The following is a 9,282-nucleotide window of genomic DNA, read 5'->3' as shown; positions in this document are numbered from 1 at the left end:
AGGTCTCCAGGCATTCATACAGTGTGGCAGAAAAGCTAGAGAAGTTCCTATGCAGATGAGGAGCAATTACCCATTGCCATCTCTCCAGCTGGCTGAGGTGCCTGTCTTGGTTTCATTCCTTCATAAATTGAAACAACAGATAAAATCAATGAAACAAATGCTGCAGGTTAGTGATACTAAAACCGGCCATTCTCCTCCTGCTGGGAAGGTAGGTCATAGCATCACAAAAGGCAATTGTGGTTTTTGACACAATTCCTGTGTGGCAACCAAGAGGCATTTCTGCAAGAGATGTGAATGCAACTCAGTCACCAGTGCAGAGAAGTGAGGATCTCTGTTGTTTTAGGGACAGGACACCATCCACTTCCAAAGTTTTGGAAACATTACTGATTTCGCATGCCTAACAGAAAAAATTCCTCATCCTGGGCACCTGAATCCAGAGGCCTCTTTTAAACCTTGTTTTGTTTTTCCTGGTTGAAATGGAAGAAACATTTCTAACATGCAGTCCATTCTTACAGGCACATTGACTTGAAAGTTAATCATAGTTCTGGCCCCAGATGGTTACAGTGCATCTGCTTCTCCATCTGTGGGAGTCTTAAAGGATACTTGATAGCTGTCCAAATAAGTGCTTAAAAATCATATCATATAAAGGCAAAATAACAAGATGGCATAATCCAGAATGATCCCAAAAGAAATGGAGGTGGAGTAAGTGTTTCAAGCCCTCAGATGTGCCCTAGAGATTTCACCTAAGATATAGATTATTATATGGCATGCATAAAGTGTTACTCATAGTAGATATGCACTGAAGATATACATACCTATTTTTATCAGGAAAATGTTATAGAATGTCCTGCTTTGCCGTGGACAGGAATCTTACAATTAAGTAACATGAAAACAAATGTGAGCAAAACATTCTTCAACCATATTCTATTCTATATTTCAGTGTATTGAAACTTGATGTGGCTGTCTGTAAGTAAGCTTGTTTTGCAAATTGGTTTCAAAACAGCCAACACTCTTTTCCATACCAGAAGCCTTTGATAAGTCAAGAAGAATGGTGCAAACTATTTACAGTCTCCTTCTGTCTTCTCTGTAGTCCCAGGGAGGATAAATATAGAAATCTCTAGGGCTGAGATGTGAGATGCAGTATTGATGAGTAAATGTGGAAGAGGACTCAGTCAAAACACCATTAGGTCAACTGGTGAATTAAGATGGAGATGGAGCTAATTGAAATCCTGTTTGAGGAGGGGGGGCTGCTGGGTCCCTTGCAGGCTTGTAGAGAGGCCTGAGACTGTGGGAAGTATAAAGTGACGTGAAGCTTGATCCAAAGCTCAGTGAAGCTGAAGAAAATTCCCCATGGTGCATGAATATTGCATGTGTTGTAGGACTTTCTTTTTTTTTGAAGAACAATTATCTCGAATGCAGAGATATAAGAATTCCACTAAACCTCAGTCTTGTTCTGCATGAGGATTATGAAGGATAAGAGGGAGGAAGGAGGTACTTTTCCTCACAAGATGAATATGATGATAAAGATAATTTCTGGATCATTCCCCAGAGTCATATCCAAGGGGCCAGAGAAGTTGTAAGGCATTCTACATTGAGTCGCAAGATGTGAAGGTGCACCACACCTGCCATGAAGAAGCAGAGGAAGAATGAGGGAAACAGGCATGAACCCTTGCCTCATCCTCACCACGTCTGCTCAGGAGAAGCAAGCCATTGTAGGGGAGTCAGCAAACTGCATGTCTGTCACGGATGCAACATGCTCCCTCTCTCCTCGAACAAGCCATGAGCACGAAGTATCGTGGTGTAAGTAAAACTTTTAATGAAGTTAAATTACACGTATTAAGGCCCTATAATAATAGTTAATAAACAGGAATCGTTTGTTTTGCTTTGTCATAATAATAATCAGTGGTACTTGGGAGTGGTTCTACTATCAGGGAAACTCACTGCTGCAGCCTGGAAAACTTTCGCTTTCTGATAAGACTCAAAGAAGAGCTGCTAACCATGTATAGGATCCCCAGGCAAATGATACAGCAGAAGTTCATTGAGCAATATGCCAAGTAGGTGCATGGAAATCAGCAAGTAGTAATACACTGCCGTGGGAATAAACACCACAGTATGCAACACCACTGGGGACAAAATGTTAGTGCAAAATGTGTATATAATACTGTGAGCAACCCTAAGGGATAAGCATCAGTATTTACAACACTCCTTAAATTACTAATGTCACAGCAAATCTGTATTAAAATTGGTATTTGTTGTTTAACGCATGGCTGAGGACTTATTTACAGTTTGATTCCAACTCCTAAATGAATTGCAATTATTCTGGCAGTTACTAATTGTGTAAATTGACATGCAGGAATTTATCTCTCAGTATCCGATCTGGTTTTTATGGCTGCTATTTTACTGCACTGTGATTGCTCTAGGATTGGCTTTGCTTGCCAATACTTACGATTTAAAAACAAATTTTAATATATTTGTTGGCTTAAATGTAATGTTGGGGGCAGGGTTTTTTAATTTGTGATTTGGGGATTTTCCCTCTTCATCTTCCTGAGTTTTTTCTATTACTTTCTAATGTGGTTGCTCCAAGTCTGTGGTATATTGATCTGTTTCATATAAAAGGAATAATAGCAATTTTCCCTGACTAAGTGACACCACTTGGTGATGTGTCTTCTGTTTAGGCAAGAAGGAAGAATTCAAGCAGGAACAACACTGCCCAGTGAAGGGGAGAAGTGTCTGTAGTACATCGTCATAGCACTGCTATGATTATCTCAGCCTAATGGGTCTAGGGGATAGGAAGAGCTTGCTCTTTGCTAACACTGCGTAGCCTCCTCCCTCAAATCACTTTTTTTCCTGGAGGGATGCCCCCACTGTGAAGGGCAGTAGTCAGAGCCAGAATCAGTACTGGAGATCAAGGAAACAACGGGAAATGGGGTATTACTAGTCTGCCTCCAGCAGAGTGAGATGATTGGGATTAGCTGCCTAACTCAAGGTCAGATACTGAGAGAATATTAGAGGCATAATTTCTGGGGAGGAAAACCCCCTACTTTTTAAGCAAAGGGCACAAACCCAAACGGAATACATTCACATTGCCAATTAGAAAGTTTCTAATTGTCAAAGCAGTGACAATCTAGAGCCAGTAAGATAAATGGGAGGAAGATGCCTGGCTTTAAAGCGGAGCTGGAGCAGATGACCTCAAACCTTTGTGGACACTGTGTCTCTGATAGAGCCTGGACTCAATAACTTGCCCACACTGCCACGTGAAGGCTCCCCTGCAGCATGATGAGGACCTGGCGCTTTATGCAATTTCCCACCATCTTGCAGTGACAATGTCTGGCAGAAAGGATTACCCAGATCCTACCTTGCAAGGGTCTTGGGCCTTTCCAAAGGGCTCTGACATGTCTTGGTCAAGAGCAGACTGAACTTATAGTCAGCCCAAGTTGAGGTTGAGAAAATCTGGTAGTCAGATGCTGGAGATCTTCAACCTCAAAGCACCCTTGGGAGCACGCTAGCAGGTAAAGCATTGACAGAGCTTGTGACCCCCGATCCTTTGTGAGCTTTGCAGTGGTTAGTTGTGGTGAGCTGATGTTTTGTGACCTGCTGGTTTCTATGTACTTTCCAGTTTAAAGACTCTGAATGCTGTTCAGCAAAGCACATAAATGGCCTTGGGCTTTGCTGAAGTGTGAAAAACCTCAGACTAGATTTCTGCAATGCTGTGTGAGTGCTGCTTTACTCCTGGGCCTCCGTCCAGCCACCCGCCAAAAATTCTGCGAGAAATGGGATCTTGATGTCAGGATAGAGTGGCTGGTGATTGCTTTATGATTTGGGGTGAGCTGGGGCTTTGATCATGAAACTTCACACATTTGAACGGTGAGGAGAAAGGAGAACATGCAACATTCTTTCAAAACATTGCAGAGTTCCTTAATATCTATTCCCAGGAACCATGTGGAAATCTTACTAAGCTACCCAAATGCTTTCCAGAGCTTTTGCTGTACAGAAGCATCCTCAAAGCTATATTGCAGGCTTTGGCTTATAGCCAAAATTGTTATTATTTCCAATAATAATGAGCTGATCGATTACTACCATCAATTCCTGGCTGCTAGAAATGACAAAGAAAAAAATATGTCAATTATTTTTCTAATGACAAGATAGAAAATAAATAAGCCCTGCCATTCTGAGACCAAAACATGGGTTAGGCTACTCCTGAAAACTACAGCATGGAAAATTATACTTTCGGATACTGAAAAATTACTTTAAAAATATGAATTCACTGTGTAAAATTTAATAGAGTAAGTGAACATAATCCTAGTGGCTCAGAGATACTGAACAAGCCTGTGATATAGTGACTAGTAGCAGCCCTTTGGGTAGATATTGCTTATTTCACAGTATACTGGTGTCTCCACTAGGCCTGAACTTGTTAGACATGACACTTCAATCTCAGAGTAGATTACTGGTAGTAACTTTTTACCTCAGGACATACAAACTCCATCCTACTGACTTCACCATAGATAAATTTTCATGATACGTATGAATTCCCTATTGTGTACATCAAAACCTGATCCTGACTGGAGTGGCCATAAGCAGAATGCAAGAATGTTTTGTAATTCTTTCATACTGTTGGGCATGCTTTTCTTTCCCCGCATTTATATATATACTTTTTATAAGAGGAGGAAATAGGTAGAAGTCTCATATTATGCTGAAAGACAAGAAGACATGAGAATTTTTGATCTAATGTGGTGCAGAATAGCCTTTCAATCTTGAATAGGGCCGTTCTCTTTTGCCTTGAGCAGAGGCAGGCTCAACAAAGGAGCACTGGCATTGCAGAAATGATTCCCACCGGCACGAGCTGCCTCGGAAACGCAGACTGAGGAAAAGTTTTACAGGGAGAGCAAGAGAGAAAAGAGGGAATTTTAAATGCCTGGAGGAAAAAATATCAAGAAAACAATATGCCCTCTTCTGCTGAAGGTTTAATCAAGTCTGACCTGAGCCTTTTAGCTTGAGGAACTTTGGATCCTGCCATCCAAATGACCGGTCGTGTGCATTTGTTTCAGAAAAGCTTGCCTAGTTGTAGAGCACTGCTGATTGCTTGGCAGCTTTAAAAAAGAAAGGCTCTGTTTCAGCGTTGAACTCCTTCACTGATCAGTCAGTGTGGCTCCAATGAGGGATGAAGATGCAAAGCATGAATAAGGATGGCAGCAAGGAGGAACCTGGTCATCTTCACTGGGTGTTGTAGAGAGAGAGTAGTTTGTCTGAGGATGGAGAATGTGAGCAGACTTGGAGGCAGCAAGAGAAACTAGCCCATGTATAAAGCTGATTCCAGATTCTTCTGAGAGGAACAGAGTGACAGGGCAGGAGGAACCAAACACAGGTAGCAGTGTAGGAAATTCTCATTTGCTATAAGGAATTTTTTTCTCACTGGGAGGGTGGTGCAGCACTGGAATTGATGACCAGAGGGTCTGTGAGATCTCCAACCTTGGAGATACCCAGATCTTGACTGGATGAGGCCCTGAACAAACATGACCTCAGCAGGCCCTACTCTAGGCAAGTGGTTGTCACAAATAACCTACAGAAGTCCCTTCCAGCCTGAATTATTCTGTGATTCTGAGTCAGATCCTACAGCTGGCAATGGAAGGACCTTGGCTATCATGCTTGAGGATGGGGCAGTGTGAGTCTCTGACTCATGACTAGGCTGGAGTCACTGATGAATTCAGTGTATTTCATGACTTAATGTCAAATTTTATGGGGAGCTAGACAGCTGCAACCTTTTTGACTCTGCAAGGTGAGAAATTATTTGCTGACTCATATCACTAATAAATGCTGGTATTGGTCCTGTCCAGCACTGGCAGCTGATCCCGTTGAACTTTTCATGATGTTTTGGACCAGGACAGGAGATTCCCTTGAAAATGCTTTTTCCATGCATGCTTTGACCCAAGCTTCCATAGCCTCCAGTTCCCCAACTGAAACTTAGTCTGCATGAAAAATCTGCAAGCAAATGACACCCAGATGGATCAAAGTGAATGCTCTGGGCTACATGCTGCTCTTGAGGGATGCTCTGGGGATAAAGCTGTCTGTTGGTTCTTCATCGCAATGGTAATGCTTTAGGTTGCAGTAGATGAGTTGATGGATTGCTGTTTACATCAACATTCTCTGCCGGAAAGCAAAATTCAAGGAACAGCTCTGGTATTTTATTGGCTTTATGTGGGAACATGGTCACTGATGCCCATAATTCATACTGTGGTATGACTGGGTCTCTGGTATGTCACACAGCATTTCAAAATTGAGAATGACATCTTCAAGTATTAAGCTTAGCTGTAGATGTGTTTTGTTAACCATATGATGTACCTGTAACAGCTTTTTATAACTGAAGAATAAGAAGCAGACTTCTCATTAGCTAGCTGGACAAGTGCCACTAACAAAGGGGCAGACGTACTTTAATTTGGGCAAAAATCCCTATTTCAGTTATATTCAAAATACGGAATTTCATGGAGGTGTGTTCTTTGCATTTCCATAGCACAGGAAGGAGGTTGGAGGCACTAACAACAGTACCTCAGATTGCTGCTGCAGCAGCTGCTTCTATGTTTGTGTCCCAAAATCTTTTCCTTGTCATGAACGAGTGCACGTGTGCGCACTGTGTGCAGACTGTTTGATCACTCCTGTCATGCATAGCCTGGCAGAGACGTGGTGTTTCCTACACGAACTGCCATCTCTTCCCAGCTCGTGAGTGAAAGGCTAAACATTAAGCAGAGACTAACAAGATTCCAGTTCTGCAGCACATTTTAATTTTCAGCAGTTTGTCTTCTGCCATATACCCAACACTCCTAAGGGAAAAAAGCAACATAATTAACGAGATAGATTTTGTTCAGTGTACTCTGTTTCCTTCTATTATTGTATTTGTCAGAGGAACTATTTAGAAAGAAGGCTTTTCACAGTATTATGTATAGTCCAAGTTTTTTTTAGTTGGTTAGGGTTTTTTTTGCATTTTTTTTTAATTTTTTTTAAGATAGCACTATTTTAGAGGTTACATTTTCAGAAGCCATTGGCTTTTAGCCATTTCAGATACATAGTGAGAAGGGAGGAGACAGTAAGAACTAAAAAAAGATTATTATTTTTCCCTTTACCAGCAGGAACATCCTCATCTGAGTCCCATTAGAGAGGTAACTGCCTACATTAATAAAATAAACCAATATATAATCACTACCAGTCTTAATGCGGGGGTTGAATGACCTAATTTAGTAACTCACTTATGCTGTGTTTTAGTAGCGTGGCCTCTTGTTTTATCTGAGTAAATAAAAGAGATGCAGATGCTTGCCAGAGGTTCAGAGTCTCATAAACTTGTCTCTATGGACCATGCCTTATAAATTCACTGGTCTTCACTTACTGGACTCAAGCTTCAAAGCAAGCACGAAAGCCTGAAATGCAATATTTATACTTACAGATCCAGTTGCTGTAACTCAGATCAGTCAAACAGCAAGAATGAGCTAGAGGGAGAAACAAGAGTAGCACATAAAGCACGTCTTTTATTAATAATTTTCCACTGGTTTACTGAACCTGTCTTCCTTCAGCGTCTGAGACATGGTGAAGACAGTTATCTCACTATCCTTGTAGAGGCATTTTCAGTTTCTTACAGACCTAATTACCTAATTGATGGACAGCTAGTTCAGAGATGAACAGGACTTTTGCTCTGTGGTTTGCCTGTCTTTCTGTGGTTCCCTCTCAGATTTCTGTATTTTTCCTGTACAGGGGAATCCATCTCCAGTGAAAGGTGCCTGTGTGCTTTGGAGTGCGTTTGCTGAGGATGATGAGCAATAGCTGCTGTGTGTCAATAGTTGTAAATAAAAGCAAATCCGTGAGAAAATCCAGTAGCTAATCCAGTTCTCCAAAAACAACTGATGGAAGTAAATAAGGCAAAGCATGTCACCCTTCAGCCCCTGCCCTGGGAGGGTTCTCGGGTGAGGGCAGGTAACGTTTGTGTCTTGAGCAAACCCCTGAGCATGCTGATGGCTGGTCCAGACTCACACTGAAGCAACTGGGTACAGGCCACCAGCAACTTGGAGGTCATCATGGCACCTATGTGAAAGGTAGCCGGGATGCTGGGGGAGGCAGAGACACCACAGCATCCTCCTGTGCCTTGCCAGGGGAGTGGGACCCACTGAGGGCGACTGTTCTCATCACTGCTCAGCACCAGCTCTGTGCCAGTGGAAGAAATGATGACATCTGTCTCAAGACTTGTCTTTTTAACACCTGCAATATAATTTCTTCCTCTTCCAAAATGGATTCATCTGAGGTCTAACTTTCAGCTGGTTTTCCATGAGCTTATTAATTTTTTGAGAATGAACTCATTTTTTCCAGTTGCCTTCTTGATTAGTCCAATGAATTTTCCTCCTTCTCTTCCCATCATCAAATACACTTTCCCAGATCATGGGGAGGTTCTTCTCTGACACAGAAGAGGTTTTAAATGAAGAATTTAAAAGTGCCTGGTGATTTAGGGGTTTTCAATATTTCAAGTACTAGGTTTGAAACATTGAAAAGTGACAGAAAATGCTGGGTACCTGCCCTCTGATCCTGATACTATTTATTTGAGGTATCCTAAATTGGCATACAGTATCATCACTCTTTTTTTGGCCCAAAATTTCTCTCAAACATTCAAAAATTTAATTCCCAAACTTCTGCCCCAGATCAGAAGATTGACTGAAAGTTGCCAACTTTCAATCAGGTTTAAAACAAACAAACAAACAAACACTTGGATCTTTTTAATTACTTCCTGTTTCTTGAACTTCAATGGTTCATGTTTTCAATCTAATTCTTTCTGGCTTTTGGAGAGAGAAGTTTTCCTTTTTGCCTTGCTTCCTAACTAGGTAGGTTGTGGAGTTAAAATAAATGCGCAACTGAAGGAGGTTTCCAGAATGGGTTGTATCTACCTGCAGCCCAGGTCTGAGCACAGAGCCTGGATCCTTGACTCACCTTGACTCTCTACATCCAAGCTAACACCAACAAGTCACTGTACAGGCACGTTGGCAGATCTTTGTCTGTCCTTACCTAATGCAGATCTTCTTCTCTCTTTCTTCCTTCATAGCATCTCCTGTGATCAGGCGTGAGACCCTGTGGTGCCCTGCTGCTGCTTTTTGCCCAGCCATTCTGCAGGGCTCCATCGTCTGCCTTGGCATCCCATTGCAAAAGGACTAGGGGAGATAACTGCCATGCTTTGCATACAAGGCACGAATCATGTTACTTTTTACCTGTCCTGCTTAATATAATTCACGTATTTCTAGCTTTTAGATTTATTATTTA

The sequence above is a fragment of the Balearica regulorum genome, chromosome 3 (assembly GCF_011004875.1).
Source record: "Balearica regulorum gibbericeps isolate bBalReg1 chromosome 3, bBalReg1.pri, whole genome shotgun sequence".
Classification (NCBI taxonomy): Eukaryota; Metazoa; Chordata; class Aves; order Gruiformes; family Gruidae; genus Balearica; species Balearica regulorum.
Note: the sequence above shows the minus strand (reverse complement) of the source record.